The sequence below is a fragment of the Pezoporus occidentalis genome, unplaced genomic scaffold (genome assembly GCF_034315485.1).
Source record: "Pezoporus occidentalis ecotype Australia unplaced genomic scaffold, CSIRO_AGI_Poc_V1 ctg53, whole genome shotgun sequence".
NCBI classification, from domain to species: domain Eukaryota; kingdom Metazoa; phylum Chordata; class Aves; order Psittaciformes; family Psittacidae; genus Pezoporus; species Pezoporus occidentalis.
The window spans coordinates 5,085,338-5,106,820 of record NW_026915866.1 but is presented as its reverse complement, the minus strand read 5'-3'; the positions used below and the strand labels follow the sequence as shown (position 1 = coordinate 5,106,820).

General features: G+C 39.3%; 1 protein-coding gene across 2 annotated transcripts in view; it reads right to left on the bottom strand.

Moving 5' to 3' along the window:
• Positions 1–21,483, bottom strand: part of BMPR1B (bone morphogenetic protein receptor type 1B) — a 150,188-nt gene that overhangs the window by 93,994 nt on the left and 34,711 nt on the right. The window contains exon 1 of one of the 2 annotated variants that reach the window (XM_062637635.1): positions 19,532–19,995. The exons of the other annotated variant lie outside the window; for it this stretch is intronic. The gene's annotated coding sequence lies outside the window, so the exon portion shown is untranslated. Of the gene's footprint in view, positions 1–19,531; positions 19,996–21,483 lie in introns of those variants that run through there. 2 annotated transcript variants of the gene reach the window in all.

The window sequence follows — 21,483 nt, the reverse complement described above, 5'->3', positions numbered from 1 at the left end:
GGAGGAATGCAGGTACCTGAAATGCCACATCAGGCTTCCATATTAGTAGTAGTAAGAGTATATTTTGTGTATACTACATACATATCTCAGAAACCCAGTATTGTAACTTGAATTAGGAGTCTGTTAACACTGCATATATATAATAGTCACAATGAGAAGATATTTGTAAAGAAACCATGAAACTGCCTGGGAATCTGTTCCCTAAAGCCAGAGGGATGGGAATTCAATTAACTCCCCAAATACAAGAGCTCTCTCACCTCCCACTTGTTTCAACTCCCCCTATGTTTTCATTTGCACTCACAAACAAACAGAACTCAGCAAAGCCCTTCAGGCTATCAGTATTACCTGACACCTACTAATAGGGCAGAAGAGTAGGGACACAGACATATAACTTTGAAGACAAACGTTTACACAAGAGTATCTTAATTACTCTTAATTAACAGGAAAATGAAACACATAGTCACACAGTAGGCACCAGCTGTAAGGGCTAAATACTGCTGAGCTGATCCCTAGTTGTTACACTCAATGACAATTTGGAGAAAAGATTAGATTGGACATTCTGAGCTTTTTAAGATGTCAGGGTGCTTTTATACCTGCTAGTGTACATTAGATATTTTCTTCTTTTCTGAACATCTGCTCAGTCCTGTACCTCAAAGGTGTAATTTTACGACAGAAAAAACTAACAACTTCTGTGATGCAGGCAAATCAGTGGGTACATCCCAGTTCTAGAAGAGTTTGGGGATTGCTTTTTGCCGTCTTGCAAAAGTTGAGTATGAAGCTTAACAAATGCCAGGAAACAGAACTGAAATTTCTATTCTCTTGCCAAGCAGGCACTGCACAGCACTCTTTTGGCAGAGGGGCAAACAGTGGCCAGACAGCTTATGGCTGCAGCAGTCAGATCCACATTGCTATACACTAATGCCTAACATTTGGGAAACTGCCTACATCTTTGCAGGTTGTGATTTTCAGGAGAGATAAAAGCATGCTGCAATCGCTTGCACAGTGTTCGTTTTATGTTTTTATTCTCATTTAATAGTAAAAGCCCATTTGTAGCTTCAGATACTCTTAAAAACACAGATGATTTGAACATGAGAATTTCCTGATTTTCTTTTCATGCTAAGTCTTCAAGCTTTTGGAAATCACATTTCCAAACTTCTCCCTGACGATGAGAACTGAAAAGTTCATTTTGCATTCTTGCATGAAAGCAGAAATTTTCATTTGATCGCTTGAGTGTAGACACCAGGGATACCAGACAAAGAGCAATTACTGGGAGGCTAATGATGAAGTTACAAACACTGGCAGCTCTGTGCATCCATTCAGAGCACTGCAGGGGGAAGCTGACAAGTTTGCCTGCTTATCTTCCAATCTCCCACTGAAAATGCTAATTCATTACCATATACTAAAAAAAAAAAATGAACATCTTTCAAATGGGACTTTTAAAAACATTCTTCACTGTAACTTTAGGATATCATCTCTTAAATGTGAGCTGATTTCCCATCTGTGATGATCACTGACAGATGACTGGAGTGTTGTTTGACCTTAACTGCTCACACTGAGGCACCAGCTGCTTTTCCAGTAAGAGTGGGGAAGGACTTCAGGGAAACAGCCCAGGATGGGAACAGGTAGGAAAGGCAGCATGAAACACACCCTGCATCACCATTGTGGCTGGTATCACGCAATTCACAAGTTCTGTAAGGCATACAACAGGGACATTCCCATGTATCTGTATCACTAGTAAACACACCACAGAAAAATGAGGTGGATGTGTGGCTTCAGCACACAATGCAAGTGAACATATCAAATGTAACACGGAAAAGTACCTGCAACAGGACAGTCCTAGGGATCTGAGGAAGTGCTGAGACAGATGCCACTGAAGAAGCAATCTTTTGTGCACCCTTTTCAAATAAACATAAAGAAACAATGAATGCCACAATCAATTCCTAACCTGCCTCATCTTGAATGCAGAGGGGATGGTAACGTAAATAAACTACTACATAACACCTTTTCTGCTTTCCTTTTAGATTCAAGGCAAGTGTGTGCATTCACATTTCTACAAGAGTTTGAGAGGCTGCTTTAGTTACCTATTAGCAGGTCACTGCTAAATTTGTCCAAAATTGGTATTTTTTCTACTAGGCTCCAGCACGCCTCTTGTACAGGCTCAGGGGAAAAAGAGAGAAATAATAATATATATATTTTTTTTTTCCCCTTGAACAGCAGCCAGCAGAAGCAAGCTCTCAGGCCACTGGAGGAGATGAGCACATGATGTGGAATGTCCTCCACAGCACAGGAAGCCTTCAGCATCTGTCCTTCACCTTATCTGTTTGAAGATTTTGTAAAATCAATCCTGTATTTGGTTCCAACTTTTGTAACGTTCTGTCCTTTGCTCTGGAATGCAACTATGAGCTAGACAAAACACCAGGGAGGCCCTCAGAGAAGGAGGAGACCTTCAGGCCCACACAACCTCCTGAAGGCTGAAGTTTACAATCCACTTCTGTATTTGCAGTTGGCATGAGCAAGTTTCAATGACCATAATAAAATACACACTAAAACTGTGTATGTCTGAGCAGAAATTTAAACTTTCAGCTCCCTGTGCTGAAATCTGTCTTTGGTGAGTAAGTATTAAAAATAGTTGACCCTTGCTCATATTGCCTGAACTGACTCAAGCTCAGATAGGCAATGCTTTTGGTGTAGGGTTTTGTTTGCTTGCTTTAAATTTTCGTCAAGGCCATGGAGATACATGAGCAATGAATGGATAAAACATCACAGGAATGTGTTTCAATGGTTAAATATTTTGGGTTTAACTACAATAGTTTTAATTTTCAGCGCAACTGCTTTTAACTTAAAGTAGGAAGAAATTTTGAAATCTCTTTATAGATATGTTCTTTTTTTAAAAAAAAAATTAAAATAAAAGGGGAAAGCATTCCAAATTAATGGCTTGTGGCTTGGGGGGTGTTGTTAATGAGTTAAGACATTTCCAAGGAGCTCAGAGAGTGACAACAGCACACGGACTGTGGCAATGCCACAACTGCAGAGCTGCCCCCAGCAGTGAACGTCTACTGAAGCAAAGCAAAGCAAAGCCAGGGGGAGGGTTGGAGAGAGAGAGGGAGAAAGAGGGAAAGAAGACAAGGCAAAAAAACTGTTGTAAGTTCACGCACCCCTATTACAAATTCATTTTAATTAAACAAAGAGATTATACAGACATTGCTGACAAGGATTATCAAAATAGAATGGCGCCACCTGCCCCTTGCAACCCAATTAATTAGTAGAGAATCTGAGGTGCCAATTATCACAAAGGAGTAAGAAAGGACCAGTAAACACAGCTCATGGTGAACTTGAAAATTAACTCTTTCAGATCACAGCTGAAGCCCCACAGCCTCACGCAGCCCTGATGCTTCTGGTACAGCACTCCAAAATCCCCACACTGAAAACACGCAGCAAACTTATGCAAATCCGTGATCTTGTGAAGGAGGAGCACTTCTGCTCTTTCTAAAGCCACCAGTGTAGTTTTAAAAATTATGCTAGGAAATGTAAAATAGCAGATAAAATCATTCAAGTTTGAAAGGTATCCTCAAAGAAAAAGATGGATTTCTTACTGTTCTGTGCTTCAGGTATGTTAGGAAAATGTAGGTAATTTTCCATGCTGTACCAGAAAGTTTTTAAGACAGCTAGTTCTTGAGTAGAATTCCAGTTATTGACAGAAATCAGCTAAAAGTTTTAGTTTTCTAAGAAGTAGGTCTGGCTCATATGTACTTATCCCCTTCTCTCCCTCTCTATGTAAGAGGAAGGATAACTTCTTCTCTTTCAGGCTTTTGGGTAGGATGCCTCCGGAAGTAAAAGGCTTACCAATAAAGGAAATAAGGCTCAGCATCAGCAACTAACTGCAAATCTGTTTTCTTGGAGAATCCAGCCTGTACCAGAGAATTCCATATACTTCTGGATTTGGATCTATGCAGTGTGAGCCATCATCAAAGGCACTGCAGTGTCCATAAGGGGATTCTGCCTTAAGGATTTGCACAACAGACTGATGGTGGCCCTGGAAAGGGAAGAACTACTGCCATTTGCCCTTCCCTGGTGCAAATCCCACATTACTTTAAGTAGAACTTCCTCCTCCTTCTAGAAGATTCAAAATTGTACACCCCCCCCCAATCTATAGGCTTGAAGCTGTGTCACAAAGAGGAATTAGTACTTCATACATGGGGTTCCTGTATTTGGAGGAAAGACACTGAGTAATGACATTTTCATCCCTACCTCACCAGAGAAGTGATCTGCTGCTTTTTGGGGGAGGCAGTGCTAGCATGTTTTACGCAAACTTGTAACCACAGCTTAACGGTCACTAAACTTCATGGTCTCCTGAAGGTCATAAATGAACAATCAGATACAAAACCATAGAAGAAAAAAAGGCAACTGCTCTCTCTTTTCATTTGCTTCCCTGAAATACAATTTCATTTAGGGAGTATTTACCTCTCCACTATGCATATGTTCATTTTATTGATTAAAATATTGACCTGTATTGATTAAAATGAGGAAAAAAATAATTTCAAAAGTTTTTTTTCACAGCCATCATTGTTCAATGTTCCTGTAAATAAAAATAAGAACACGGACATTATAAGCTTGGATAGAAGCACCAGGTAGTACAACTGCATTTAAATTAATCATACAACTGATATTGCATAATCCATAATTACATTTTCATATCTATCTTGAGAAGTGCAAAAACAATGGCCAAATACTTCAACGACAACCTGTTAAATACAATAGGTTTTAAAAGCAAATTTGCTTGCGATTCCAAACTCCTCGTGTTTTGAAAGTTCCTGTTGATCTCTACTCAATGGCTTTATTGTTCAGTGATCAGAAAGTGAGGGCTTCAGCTCTACAATGCGCAGTTTGTCACCCTGTGGATAAAGGAGTTGTGAACCAAAGGAGCGGGACATACTTCCATTTAACATGTGCTCTGAAGAGTAGAGCACATGCTGGAAGGGCTTGAAAGCCCTGAAATACCAACCAGTCACACCAGTTAACTTGGTGAGACCTCTGCACACCTGTGGGGTGCAAAAGGCCCCGGTGCTCATCACTCCGCATCAGGATTGAGTTCATCTTATCAAATGGGCCTTTGAGCATATTGTGAAGCAATTTACCAACTGAAAAAATCGTAACGATTTTCCACTTCATTTACTTCAACAGTAGCTACGTAATGTCAATAGTTTTAAACATTTAATTAGACACACCACGTGTTTTATGCTCTACTAATTACATAAAATTGTGCTCAATAATTTTCTTCCCATTGAAACAAACTTTAAGCAGCTGTTAAAACACTAATTGGGCAAATGCTTCCACGCCGTGCATTTGACCTGGTGCCAAGCGCGTTTGCCCCGACAGTGAGCAGGGTTTTTCCAATGTCCATGATGGAACTGTAAACGCACGTCAATCTCTGCCATGCCACAGCGCCAAGAGTGAATTCCAAACATTTACTTTGGCTCTCACCTTTGAAAACTAACATAATATATAAAATGCAACAGTTCAGAAAGATGTTTAATTATACTGGGCTCTTAATTTTCTCCACTTCCATTTTTACCTCCAAAGAGCAGCTAAATTTGACGTGGAGCTTGTCATTTACAATCCCCCATGAAATCAGCACTTTTTATTACATTGGAACTGCTTCGCAAATGTTATCTCACAGTACGGTCAAATGGAAATAAGCACTGAAACGTGTTGCTGAGCCTGGGACAGATGAGGCCCTTAGTGCTGCGATATTTTACAGATATATTGTTTCTATAATGTTTAAAAGAAGTGTACGTGAACCAGTTATCCATGCATACAATGGCAAGGGATGGAAAACTTTTCTTCCCCAGTTTTACATGAAAAGAGAATTCAGAAAGTTTTTATTTGTTTTAGATACCTTTACAAAAGGGTAGATCTTACCATTGACAACCAATGGCAGTTGAGTCTGAATCTCTCAATTGGCTTCATATGGAGTGTTAACCCTGCATGTAACTCCATTAAAATCAGGTTCTCTTAATTAGTGACTAAGTCTGTACAGCTGCAGGCCTAATCCTGGTGTTCCTCTGAGGACAGAGGCCTAGCAGAGGGGACTGGGTTGCCAATACCAGGACTTGTCAGACACAATTCCTACCTCAGCAGTCTCTCAAGCCTGCCTACACCTCTCCAAACTGGGATTTTGCTCCTGACCACATCCTGATGATTCCAGACTCTGCTTCAGCATTGGTAGGCAAGGTTCCTAGAAGAGGAAACACATTTACACCCCCCTCTGCATCTATTATTTGAAATGAGACCATAGTGGAGCGTATGTAAATAGTCTAAAAATGCAAAAGAAAACAGATTTTTCTCTAATGTATTTTGACATATGTCTAAACACGGACTCATGCTGGAGAAGTTCGTGGAGAGCTGTCTCCCTTGGAAGGGACCCCACGCTGGAAGAGTGTAAGGAATCCTCCCCCTGAGAAGGAAGGGGTGGCAGAGACCACACGTGATGAACTGAGTACAACCCCCATTCGCCATCCCCCTGCCGCTGCTGGGGGAGAGCAGGTAGAGAATTTGGGAGTGAAGTGAAGCCTGGGAAGAACGGAGGGGTGTGGGGGAGAAGGTTTTTAAGATTTAGTTTTCGTTTCTCATTATCCCACTCTGTTTGACTGGTAATAAATTAACTTCGGCAAGTAAGTCTGTTTTTCCTGTGACAGTAATTGATGAGAGATCTCTCCCTGTCCTTACCTCAACCCATGAGGCCTTTTGTTATACTTTCTCTCTTGTGTCCAGCTGAGGAAGGGGAGTGATAGAGCAGCTTTCGTGGGCAGCTGGTTTCCAGCCAGGGGTCAACCCACCACACTTATATTTTTAGTTAATATCAAGCCTTCCCAAACTATGTTAAATGTAGTTTTATGGGTTTTCGGCATTTCCACCAATTGGTGATCCAGCTGACAACTGGTGTTCTAAAATACACTGCACCTGTGGATTTTCTTCTTTCATATATTCCATCTAGTGCAATTCCTTAATTACTGTTCACAAAATAATTATTTCATTTGAAATAATTATAAATTTACTGTAAAGGCTGTTTGTAAACCAACACTGTTGCATTCATTGAACCAAATCTTCAGTTTACAATCCCCTGGTTTTGTGAAGAATTAACTCTGGAAGGAAAATGAATCACATGGCTTTCCACTAAGATACGAAGCCTGCCAGCACTTGTGGGACTTCTGGAAAATGAAGCAGGGCACATGCTGGCTTCCTTTTCTAGTACCATTATTATCTACATCAGGTGCACTGTTTAATGTTTTAATTTATTTAATTTGCGTGTTCTGAAGTTAGGTACAGCACTAAAAAGGGTTCAATTTTGACCCATGTACCACTTCACTGAAAACTGTAAGAACAGACCTGCTTAAGAAAACCCAAAAAAACAAACAAACCCCAAACCAAAAAACCCCACATAATAGATACTGAATTCCTATAGTTCACATGGACCTCATGCACCTGTACAAACAGAACAAACACTTTTTCAATTTTTAAGAAAAAGAACTATATATTTTTAGTATCTGTACATAAATTCAGACATATATCCTTTTTCTGCCCTGTTAACATTACACTGGAAACACTCTGCCAATGCAACAGCAAAAGCTATACACATTCAAGAAACATTTCCTCAGTATAGAAGAGCATTTTGCCTGGTTTTTGGAGGTTCCCAGTGAGGCCTTCTTGCAGTCCATTTTCAGAGGCAGTATTATACCTATACAAAGTAGGTAAAGGAAGGTATACCTGAGGCAGTAATATGAGCCAAATGATTTTCCTTCTTTCAGACAGGCCCTTCATCAAAGACAGAGTGTAAATCCCTATCAAGAAATTATACTGAAATGTAATACAAGAGCAAATGAAAGCTGTAATAAATGTATCTGTGGATATAATTTCAAGTGCTCTTCATATACAAACAGACCTATTTTTTTCCTTGTAATCAAAATGTCAGTGAGTCTCACCACTGATTTCTTGAGCCCCAACGAAGAGTTCCCTTTCTGACCTCTTCATTTTAGAAATCAAAATACCAAATCTAGTATTTATTTTCCTACCTTTCAGGATAAACCATCTCTATCCACAGGATAACTCTAGCAGGCTGATCTGGGAAAATGTCATCTGAACAAGCTGATCAGTGCCCAAGCACCTTTACTGCAGGACAAACAGTTAATGGTAGACCTTTTTTTTGTGCTGTTACAGAAGAAAATTTAAGTCCTCTTCTCACAAACAAGTCAGGCAGTCTCATACCTGTATAACAGAGGAATTCTTCTACATGGCATTTCTGATAAATACTTAAAGGAGATGGGCATGGGCACTTGCAATGGATTCGGAAATTTGAATTAATACATGGTAGCCACTGTGGGTTTTTTCTGCTTTTGTGCGCACTTGTTTAAAGTACTGTAGGGATGATACACAGGCATGCTATGCAAGTCTAACATCAAAAGTAGTTTGTTTGTTTTAAAAGAGTATTAGACTTCTATATTCATCACTACAAAAAAGTTACATATTCACAGTCAAATACATTAGCCAAGCTAGCACAAGGATTTTCAAATATCTGCATGCATAAAAAGCTGTGAACATTCACTCATTTAAATGTTCTTCCAGAAAATATTAGTGGAAATTACTCTAGTGTAGCACAATTACACTGTACACTTGGTACTCCCTTTTGTAGCCAGCCCCTACACAAGATGATGGACTGTAACTCACAGCAAGACTCTAGTACATCTTGGAATCACAGAACAGTGTGGATTGAAAGGGACCTTAAAGGTCATCCAGTTCCAACCCCCTGCCATGGGCAGGGACACCTTCCACTAGACCAGGTTGCTCAAAGTCCCATTCAACCTGGCCTTGAACACTGCCAGGGATGGGGCAGCCACAGCTTCTCTGGGCAACCTGTGCCAGGGCCTCACTACCCTCACAGTAAAGAACTTCATAATGTCTAATCTAAACCTCTCCTCTTTCAGTTTAAAGCCACCCCCCCTTGTCCTATGATTACATGCCCTTGTAGAAAATCCCTTCCCAGATTTCTTGTAGGCTCCCTTTGGAAGGCTGCTGTAAGGTCTCCCTGGAATCTTCTTTTTACTTGAAGATGTGTTTTAGATGGGACAACTTACCAAGGTCCCTTCCAACTTGAACAATTCTGTGATGCCTGTAGAATACTGCTAAGTGGCCATAACCTTAGGATCTTTCACACACAGCTCTTTTCCTAATTCTTCCTTTTTACTGCAGGATACTGCTGAACCCACCCTCCTCAGCCCAAACAACTCAATTATTTCCTTTTTTATGCACAATGCGCAGCACAGCAAGGGGGCTACATGGTAATTTCCCCTTTCCAGCTTCCATATCTACTTCACAGAAAATTCGTTTACCAGCCACATTCTCGTTCTTAAAAGTGTGTTTGTTTCAATAAAAATGACTTACAACTTAATGGCAATTTAAGGCCAATGACCCCAATCCTATAAATCATTACAAATATTTTTTTCTCATAGGATCCTATGTTGCTTTTTTCTCAGTAGCAGCAAAAGCATCTTACTATAAACAGTTACAGAATTTTTAGTGTGGGCAGAAATGTATTAAAAATACACCAAATGAGGGACAGATGTTTAAAACAGTGGACCTACAATGAAGTATTAAATATTGCTGGCACAGTGAGTCCTTTGGTACAGTTTAGTCTCTTTTTGCAATAGGCATGTTTTCACAGCTGTAAAAGCACAGAAATTACTGTCTTTGCTCCAATATTAATACAGAAATCAATGAAAAAATACACTGGACTGCTGAACAGATTAGACTATTGTTCATACATTCTATTACTGAAATAATTTGCTTTTATAAATTAATATTAAACTCAAACATTGAGGTTGTTCAAGAGGAATAGTGTCACTTTGAAAAGTACCTGGGTTACCTATGTAAAACCAAACAATTCCACTTTTGTCAAAAGAAAATTGAAAGCCTCATTGAGAAATCAAACCTGCCGCTTAATTTTATGCTCAGTGATGAACTCTGACCAACAGTTGCACAGAGAAGATGGACAATCTGGTATGATACTGCTCCAAACTTGTACTGAGCACACAGTGCTAGGATTAAAGCCCTTTTCACAGGTACAAGCAGAAGCTTTAGAGCTACAAGGAGCAAGAAGTGAGACAGGGCATGGAATAGTAGATTCTATGGTGCAGTAGATTTTGATATTAATATCAAAATATTAATGATGCTAAGCATAAGCATGAAGGGCAAAGAGATAACGCATACAACAGAATGATAATACTAAAATCTGCAGACCCTGATTTAGAACCTGGGGGGAGGATAAACTTGGCAAATTTATAACCACAGTAGGACCTGCTCACCACTGTACATTAATCTGATGCAGTGCTCCCACAGGAGGAAGGGAAGAGCACGTGCCATGAGCACTTCATTTTGGATCTCCTACTACATTAAAGGTTTAAAATTAAACATCACATGTTCATGCCACTGGCCAGATTTTGTCTCAGCTCCATTTACTTGAGCACTAAGCAAGCTGTGACCACCATAATCCTGGTGAAGTGATGCCTACTTAAGTTTGCAACCCATCTGGAATAATAATAGGTATAAGATGTCAGCAGCTCAATTTGTTTTAGTAGGTCCTACTTCAAATATCAATTAGGAACATTAATTCTGGTGACATTCAATTCTTTTACTACTCAAAGCAATATAGAGAGGAAATGTTACAAAAATCTGCATCTACTGTCACATGAAGTGTGGAGGACTAGCTTGGGCCCTTGAGGGAACTGGTTAAAAAATGAATCAATTGAATGTGTAGGCATCTGATAATCGTAGTTCAAGGTCCTGATGGAGAAGGGATGAGCTGCTGAGGAAAGACAAAGCTTGGTTAAAACTTCCAAAAATCCAAAACACTGTTTTAAAAGCTGGGGTGTAGGTGGGGAGGAAACAGAAGAAAGGGCAGAGTAAGACAGAACACAGGCAAGGACTCAGAATGTTGACTAGCCTTATTCAACAGGCAGGATGCTAACATATATGGTATTAAAAACAAAGCTCCTGCAGAGTAAACAAATTCCTTTGACTGAAGACATTTTTTTTATCAGGAGTTTGTATGCCACAAATATTTCTACTCTCTCCTTGAACCCCCTAAAAAAGCAAAACAAAAAACTAACACACACACAAAAAGAAAACCCCCTAGTACTGAAGATGGCAATGGCCCAAGTGAGACATTATTCTCATTCTCTAGAAACAACCTTTATCTGCCTTGAGAAGGTCTTTGTTAAGAAGGCCCAAACCCACTGTGAACCCAGAGAATGAAGCTCAAACCCATGACCTAAGTAATTCTTGCCTTGAAGGGATGCACACTGCAGTGCTGGGAGTCACCCAACACCCAGAGGACTGGTTGCAGTGGCAAGACCAGTGCCTGCAGGCACCAGCGGTCAAAGCCAGACCCACATCTCTGAATGCTGTAGATGTGGTGGGAACATCCCACACAAAGCCTGACCAACCTCACCACACTTCCCCCAAGCATGGGGTCCCAGCTGCACAAGCCTGGGGATGTAAAGGCATGAAACAGTAATGATGCCATGGTGGTCAGCAGAGCCCAGCATGTAAGAAAACAAAGACAGCCCTCACCCTTCTGATTAGACAAAAAAAATCCAAGACAGGGGCTATAAAACATGGGGATGAAGGGGGAATGGGGGGAGTAAGAACAATCTTTGAGTAGAAAAACAGGATAAATTCATTGAATAAATTATTTACTGGAATTGCTCACTTAGCTTCAATTACAAGCTATCCATTCTATCCACCATCTACATTCAATTATAATAAATTCTTCTATTGTAACTTGGCTTTCTGCCTGCTGATTTACAATAGCTTATTTATTCAGAAAGCAAAAGTCTGATGCTGTGCAACCTTCCACAGGATTTAGATGTGCACACCTGGACATCCCCAAAACGCAGTTCCTTTTTGAGAAACTCATTCCTTTCCTAAACTAGGGAGAAGGGAGTATTATATTTAAATTGCTACCAGATATTTGAACAACATAAAAAAGGCCCAAGGTATCAGAATAATCCTAAAACAAAAATGCTGCTTTCCTGAAGAGTTTGGTATATATGTCCTGTACTGAATACCCAAACACAGATCTGAGAACATATATGTTCCCTCCATCCTTCAGCCACCAGGTCTCTTTACTGAGCAGATATTTTAGGATTCTTATGCATGAAAAATACCTTGTTCTACTTTACCAGATCATCTTTGACATTCATAAAGGGCTGTACTTGGAAATTAATTACACTAGGACACAGAAAAATTAAAAAAACTCCATGAAGGTTTTTTATGTAATATACATAAATACATTTGGTTTCCTCAGGAACACAGAATGATTATTTGTTAGGAAACTCAATCTGCACTGGGATAAAATGAGGTTCAAACTAAAAAGTCCAGTTACATTGGAGAGAAAGCAAGGGAAGCATGCAACCAAGACAAATGTTTGCAAACATGAGAGCATTGCTCACCTAATAAGAGGAAAATGATGTGTACTCTCTCCCTCACTCCTTATCGGAGTAGTACGGGGCTTTATTTTGCTTGTATCAACATGTTCTTCTGTACTAGAAGCACTTCTGTAATCCTGAAAACACACTAGAGCTACTTCCATGTATTTTCATTGTGGACGTCTACTACCACTATTGAAGGGTAAGCATATACTTCAAAACTATAATTAACTTAGCTAGTTACCAGAGCCAGCATTATGTGACTAAGCTTGATATATCTCTGTTCCTAACCTATCAAGAAAACAATTTATGGAATCTAATAAATTAAAAATGGATTGTCTCCAGCAACCATATATTTCACAATAAATGTATGCTCTTTGATCACAACTGACTGTGCTATATTCTAATTAATTTTTATACAGAACTTTGTTATTGCCCCTTGAATAGATTTTATACAGAAGACTAATCAGCTAGCGTTTTCTGCTGTGCCTTTGTCTTTTCACCTTCTAACAAGTTAAAAATTTACAGAATTCTAGGATTTATGGCATAGCTTTCTACATATGTGCCATTTCAGTCTATGGAAGCACAGACCCATATTTCTCCTTGCTTTCTTGACCCCAACAGGCATATAATAGACATGAATACACCCAGATAGCTTAGGGACTTGCCTCTAGACTAGATGACCATGGAAATTAATCCATCTCCAGCTCTCAGTTCACCTTCTTCCCCAGTGAAAAGTACCAGATTTACTCACTCACTGTGTATCCCCTCCATGATCTTCTGAGACAGGAACAGAGCCATTTAATACTGCTGTTTGAAACGGCAGGGTAACTGCCATGGAGCAGCATTTTGACCCTATTTCTGCTTGGCTGTGGTTGCTTTCTTACATGACCGGTATCAACGACCAGGAACCTGGGAAAAAAAGTCTACGGGCACAGCACAAAATCTCATATTCAGACTGCATGGTCTATGCACAGGTTATTTTACATATCTGATACACAGATTCTGGCATCAGATTTAGGTAAGGATGGGGTAGAAGGCATTAGTCTGGGGGGCAAAGTAAAGGAGGAATGAGAAAGTTGGACATTGACACTACTTCTTGCTTTGCTACAAGAGCTAAATTTTGTGCACATGCGGGACTAACATGTAAATAAAATTTTAATTGATTGCAAAGAAAAATAACTCTACCATCATAACTAAATCTTATTCTGTCTTTATGCATTCACATAGAAAGTTCTAAGCCTTTTTGTATGTCTTCAGATAGCATCATAATTGTTCTTGCCTACAAGTAATGAACTGTTCCTGTCTACCTACCATTAAACTCTGAAGGGCAGCAATGCAAACACTTGATCTATGAAAGATGTTCTACTACATTTTATATACACAGATAAATGTTTTGAAAAGAAAAAAAAAGTGTTTGAGGAAATGAAAAATAATCCCCTAAATGCCAATGAATTCCCAGTGAGAAGGAGAACAGCAAATTTAGACTCAGCATCAGGCATTCCTTCACAACCCAAAGTTCTTGTTGCATACTATGTGGTCTAGCGACACCAGTAAAGTTGACAATGTATCAATTTAAGAAAAGGTCAGAAAAGTGTCTCTCTAGTGGTTTAAGTATATCAGGATCCTGCCTTGGGATACAGCCAGCCCCTGGAGATCAACCTCAGCATTCTTCTATGACACTGTAAGAATCAGGTTTATGGGGATTTAAAAAAAACAGATATTTTAAAAACATTCTTTGTTCCGTGGAGGAACTCTGACAAGAGGCATTCTTACTCTGATACTGTCTTCCTATGGATTGATATTACAATGTATAAGTAAGAATATGCAGAAATTCAATAAACCTTTTGGAATATGGGGTGGAGTTGTTTTGGTTTTTTTTTTCTTTTTATGTACAGACCATACAACAACTTTTATGTCAAATGCTCAAAAATTAAAATAAATTCTGTAATACAGACAGGAAGTCGGTGCAATGGGAACCAAACGGGAGTAATAGGACCCAGCTGGTTGGAATGGGTACAAAAAACCCATATAGATGGCCATGTACGGCACAAATTGGAGCCTGGAGATGATTATAACTGGAACCTTCCAAAAGAAAGAATGTCTGTAAACTCTTAACTGTATCAGAGCAAGCATCTTGGTATCTCACCACTGAGGAACAGTTGGTGAAAGTATATAATTTACTTAGCTAATACAACCAGATCGGTTTATGCTTAAACTACCATATTAAGGAATGAATTGGTATAGGGCATTATGTGCATATAATTTTAACTTTTGAGTGGGATGAGAACTAAGCATAACAGCAGTGATTCTTTTCCTGAGTCACAATGGAATTTGCTTTAAATTTGAGTGGAGAACAAACAGGACAGCCATGCTACTTTGAAAGTCACAGGACAAAATTGTTTGTTGAGTATAATTAACAATACTAAGTGGAATCAAAGGAAGCCTATTCAGTACATAAGCTAGTATGGCAAATACAGTTAAGCTTTACTAGTATAGTCTGGGTCACTGAAATACCTTCATTTACTTATCTACCTCTCTATTTATTCGAAGGCAGAGGACTAACATCCATGTACAAAAGAAGTCACATAGAAAGTACATCTAACTGATGAAAAAAGCTCTCTTGGATGAAAAATAAATACCTTTATGAGAAAGAATATCTACAATATGGTACAAAATGGTAAATAGCTAGCCTAGAAGAGAGTCAAAAAGGTTTTCTGGCTTTGGATATATAAGGTTAATACCCTGGACAAATGTAAGGAGACTTCAGAAGCCCTGACTAGCTCCACTGACAGGGAAGTAAAAGCCCATGCCCAGGACTTTGTAGATTTGCATTTTATAAAGCTGTCCAGCAAAATGTGACACAAGGACAGTGTATTGGTTTTAATACTCTTCTGCCACTGCAGAAAGATTGAGAACGTGCAGACCATTTTTCTTGCTGCATTTAATAAAGCAATAGGGTTTGCTTGGCCCCTCTGGGATTCTGTGATAGCTGAAATGTGCTTCTGAGCATGTTTTTTTTTTAGGAGGAGGGAGCAATTCTTTGGCAGAGGAGGGATGGAGAGAGGGAAGACATTGCTGCTGTGTATCACAGTCCAGTCTGAAATGTCTAGAAACACTTTATATATATATGTCCATGTTGTACACTGATGAAAAATCATTTTGGCATCAGCAACTCAGTGTAGCTATCCTACCAAAGAACAGTGAATCAAAACCTGAACTTATAAAGTCCCAAGTAATGTGGAGGTGTCAACTTACTCAAATCTCTGCTGTCAAAAGAAACAGAAATTATTTTAGATAATTCCTAAATTATCTAAATATCTAAATTCTATTTAGATGACACATTATCCCAAGAACAAAAAAGATTCAAAGTACATATCCTTAACAGTGTATAGTTTTGGGAGTCACTGCTTTCCATTGTATGACTATTCATCTGGGTATTTGTCGCTGTTTGTTAATCTTTTATATTTCCCCCCCCCCCCTTTATTTTTAATGAGAAGCAAAGCCTTTGTGGCATACAACATAGACATAAATAAAAAAAATTGAAAGGAAAAGTGAGGAAGCAATCAGAAATTTGTAAAACTATACAGAATGTAAACTAGCAAAGAGCCAAGACTCTGAATGTTAAAAGCAAATGGAAGCAAAAGTCACTGCTTCCAAGATGGTAATAATGTAAAGATCAAAAACCAGAGCCAACGCCATCAGGTTAACCTATAATTTAAAGGCTGAATGTAGAAGACCCCCCTCACCGCCACCCTTTTTTAAATTAGAATGTTAAAAATACGAAATGTCAAACTTCTGCAAAACAGAAGAACAAAGAAGATGATGAAGTAAATTCATAAAGCACAAAATAAATCAACACTGTGGATAAATAATAAGTTTGGTGCCAGTAACGCAGCTGATACATTTTCTGATGGCAAACAGCCTGAAAGAGGTGGCTGGCCTTTGCCAGAGTATGAGAATAGATCTAAGTAAATCTCATGTGAAAAATAAATGAAAAACATCTGGTAAGGACACAAATGTTTTGTTTACTGATGTCAACCACAGGAAAGCTTCCAGTATATCAGCTCTGGGCTTGCCAGCAGGTGTTACTGCAATTATTCAGAACAATTAAAGGTGGCATTTCCAAAAGCATGGAGAGAGGGCCAATAAATAAGGCAATCACGATACTGTCAACAACTCATATATCTTTGGAGGACCTGTGCAGCAAAGTATCTTAAGGCCAGCCACCATGGCCTCAAATTTTACCAGTTGTACCCATGTGAAATAATATCCTGCTCCATGACCGATGCCACTGAAATCCCTGAAATGACCTGATTGCTAAGATAACTCCTTTACTATGGAGTAGAATTTCACCTTGACAAAGAGAAATATAACCTAGAAAGAATATGCCAGATAGTATTTTCAGAGAGCAAGTGTTTGAGTGTATGTATTTTCAATAAAAATGGACTTTCACTAATGTTGAAATTTATTATTAGGTTAACTAATTTGATTAGTCTCATTACACTATTTCATTTCTCTTTTCCTTCGCAGAAGATTTCCCGTATTTATGTTATTTCACTGTGGCTATGCTCCAGCTTACAAGAAGGCATAAAACTCAGCTCTAATGTTTAGACGTCAGGTTTCTCAATATACTTTAAGAATGACTGTATGTACTATATTCTCTGCCTGGGCGCACAGGCTAGCATTAATTTGTAGATCAACACCAAACACAGCATCAATCTACTTACACCTAAAATCTCCCGTTTCTTCCCATTAATGAACTGCATCATTCACACCCAACAACATCAGGAGTTTTTAGGAAACGTTCTCAAAATCATATCCACCTCATGATATGATCTTCAGTCTGACTGAAACTGCATTCTTAATTCAGTCATCATTCAAAAGAAATCGGGACTTGGTTTTTTTTAAGCCATTCATCTTTCTAACTACATTGATAAGAAAAGGTCTATGAAAACAAACAAACTGGACATGAGATGACTTCCATCATTTTGAACCATTAAATAACTGCTCACAGAAATCAACTTCCTCACACTGAATTGCAATCATGACCTTGCATCTCTTGATTTGCTGTCTTGCTGCTAGAATTTTTACTGCTTACTTCAGTGGACTCTTATGGCAAAAGCAAAACCCTCTGTCATTTACATCATGCCCTGCATTTCATGGAAAACCTGAACTGAAAAGAGATAGCAACTTTTACTTCAAGTTCATCTGCCCTAAGACAAGCATGCCTGGTTATTTTGATGTTATATTACAAAGACATAACCTAAATACCTGTCCTCAGGACCAAGAGTTAACCCTCCTTCCCAGGCACATTCTACAAAGTACTGACTGACTTAGTGCAGATGGAGTAACCACACTGCAGTTCATTTTTCTTTTTTATAATTAATTTTCAATCGTTCATACGCTTACAGCTGAAAGTTAATTACATGCTCAAGTCACTTACTCTGAGATTAAATGGCCCCAATTCCTTGTATGCCCAGAATAAGTTACTTAACACACTCGCGGCTCTCATCTTAAAAACATGCACGTTGCTATTTCCCTACAGGAAAGAAGCATTAACAGAGACTTTCAAAATCTTCTTAGGATGCAAATTGCTATTTAAGTGGTAGATACTACTCTATTTTAAAGAGCTCCGAGGGTGGAAAAAGTTAAACTGCTGCTATCTGGCAGAAATACTCAAAAACCTCCATGAGAGAAATAAGACCTGGTAGTGCAAGTATAGGATGAAAAGTGGTTTGGCAGAAGGGACACAACGAAATTTGTATTTGTCTCACAATGACTCCAAAGTACTCCAAAGTACATTCTCTTGAGCTACATGTTTAAAACAAATATACCCAATCAGAAAACTAGTTGTTCTTCTAACAGCCCGCTTTACAAACCACACCTGACACCTGACCTGAAGCTACGCTGCATGCTCTCTGGCTCACATTAGAAAACAATTAACAATTTTGTTGACAATCAACAAACCAGAATAGAATCCAGCTCATTTTCTCAGACTGCTATAGAGCCAATAAAAGTAAAAAGTCATCAGCATTTATTTTTGAACTAAGGAAAGCAGATATATCTTGGAAGACAGACAGATTTCGGATCTCTGGAGAAGGATGATAGCATTTGTACACAGTCATTTTCTGATCATATATGCACTTTACAAACAATTCCCCCTATCTCACAGCTTCTTAGCTGGGCTTGTTCAGAACTGGGAAAGTGACTGCATTTTAAATAGCATCCCTTATGAGCCACATCCACTGGGTATGTGATTTCCTTCCCTCAAACCGTTTAAAATGGCTGCGGAAAAACTCTTTGCCTCATGGCAGATGCACAGCTGCTCTCAGCTGATTAGGAAATAGAGTTAGTACCTGCCATGCAATGCCTACACTATTATAATGAAATAAGAAACATCTTTGTTCTAACTAGGCATATATTAAAGCAAAAAGCATGTACCATATATGTACTTCCTCATCTTTTCAGGAAGTAAAACAGGATGGTTTGAGAGAAAACAAGACCCAGCTAGTCCACACTGCTGCTGCTGCTGACCGCTTTGGCACTGCTTTTGGAGGGACAGGCTCTGAAGCCAAAGCAGCATGGCTGGGGAGATGGAGACACATGGAAGAAATGCCCTGAAAGCCCCTCTGAACGAAAAGGAAAGGGACACCCGTTTTAAACCTGTCTTAAAAGACTGGCTGAGACAAGGCAGGCCAGAGCAATCACAAGAAGGTTAACCCTTACAAATTCATTCCATTATCCTACTGAGAAAACATGAGATAAAAGCTAGCCTCAAACCCAGGGTGACCCTGTGCACCATGTAGGAAGGAGACAAGTACTGTGAAGCAGAAATAGAGGGGAACATAAGCTGGCACCTACCTGGCTCACTTTTACTGGCAAAAGATAGTTAAAAGCCATGCATCTACTAAAGCAACCAGAACTACTGTGCTACACGGACATCAAACATATCAGACATGCACTGGTCAGCACAAAGAGCAAAGAATTACCTCAAGTGGAAAACACCCCCAGTGAAGGGCACGGCATAGCATCTCACATCATAAACTCACCTCTGAAGGCGCCAGAAGCCCCTGGGCAGCTGCTGCCTAACCCCCAGAACTGCAAAGGGCTCCCCACCAACCACACCAGCTGTGGGCCAGTCTCCTAATTCACTGTCCATGAGAAGTGTGCTGGCAGAAGTGGTTTCTTCCAAGCCAAGGCAACAATGGAGCTCTGGGCGTAGGCTGAGCAACCCACCTCCAGGACAAACTGGGCCAGGTTTCAGTGCACTTGTCCCTGTTAAATACTCTCACAAGGAGGAAGAGTATTATAACACACACAGAGAAAAAATTAATTACCAAGACAAAGGGTTGCAAACTCCATCATTCACAGGTCCCACGTTAATGATTAGCTAACCAAACTAGCCGCCTAGTTGGTAATTTGATTCATTGGAAAGGAAAAGGCACTCTACGGACCTTGACAGGTTTTAGCAGAACTGCGCGTCCCAGGTCATCCTGCTTCCCCCTGCCTACACCATCTCATTGTCAAGCTCAATTTGCCAGCAAGGTCCTGACAATAAACACAAGATACATTTCAAGGTTAGTAGGCAAAACTCTTCATGGATGTCATGATAAGCCATTGTAGTGATGAAGTAAAGGAGATGCAGGGGTGGAAAGCACTGGGTTTTTTGTTTTGTTTAACAAATGGCACAGCTTTATTCAATTACCACCCTTCATTTATCTTACCTTGATCAGTAATACTTCATATGTACCTATGACTACTAAAAGTAAGCAGAAAAACATTCCTGGGAACTTAAAGGATATTATTTATGGCTTAGAGGGAGAAATGAATGGTCTGCTAACCTGTCTAGATACTGATATGTAATTTTCCAAGTCAAAGCACTGGGACAATGTGCTTGTTAATTAAAAATCACACTTTACACTTATGCTTTCTGAGGTGGGATGAAATACAGTAACTAACTACGATTCACTGGCTTATTTTAATTTTTATAGAAACTGTGGTTCCACTTCAGTGCCCTTGGCACACAGCACAAAGTCTAAGTAAAGGGTATGTTGACCTTAAGAGAGAAATATCAAACATATGGCCTGTGGGCAAAGTAACAATGTGGGCCACAAAGGCTTAAGAAAAATCAGAATATTTGTCTGCCGCTGTGAGAAACACGTTCTTGAATGCCATTTTGACATCAAAAGCAACAGGCTGAACTTTTAATTTGTGTTTTAGAACACAGAGTAGTGCCTGGTTCTTCCTCTGCATGGTCAGTGAAGCACACTCATTTTGCTGGGGTCATCCATCTTAAAACTTGTCCATATTAGCCAGTATGGAAGACAGCACCGAAACTAAAAAGCACATTAGAAGCTCAGGCTCTTTTCCCAAACCCTTCTTTCTGTAGGGGTTTTGTGCATTTATAACTCCAAAGGTACAAGAATGCCAATCTGGATCAGATTTCAAGATCTCTCGGGAGCTACCAGTACTCAACTGGTAGTAATTTAACTCCAAAAAACAGAAAAGGGTTAGCAATGACCATATATATTTTTTTTTAATACAAATATTAAACACTACAAAGAAATTAGAATCAGCAGTGAACAACAGAAAAAGAAAACCAAACCTTTTTTTTAAACAGCATGAAAACTTGAGTATTCTTCATCCTCTCAGTACCCATATATCAATCACATCATAGGCTAAGATAAACTTGAATGAACTGTTTACACTGCAAATGCTATTTCTAAACCAGCATTAATAAGAGACTACGTGTAATTCGCTGCATTCTTGGTCTGTCTAAATGAGCGCTGGTTAAGTGTATAAGTCTTACTCAAATAAGACCAGACTTCCTGTGGAGGGCAGAAAAAGATAAAGGTCAACGATCAAGGGATTCAGTGCCCACAAATACAGTCTTCTGTAAACACACATGTTGTTGAATGTGCGCCTGCTCTCAGGGTAAGCAGCATTTCCCTCGGACAGTTAATACTCCCATGGTATATTATTGCTGTAACTACTTTGCCTA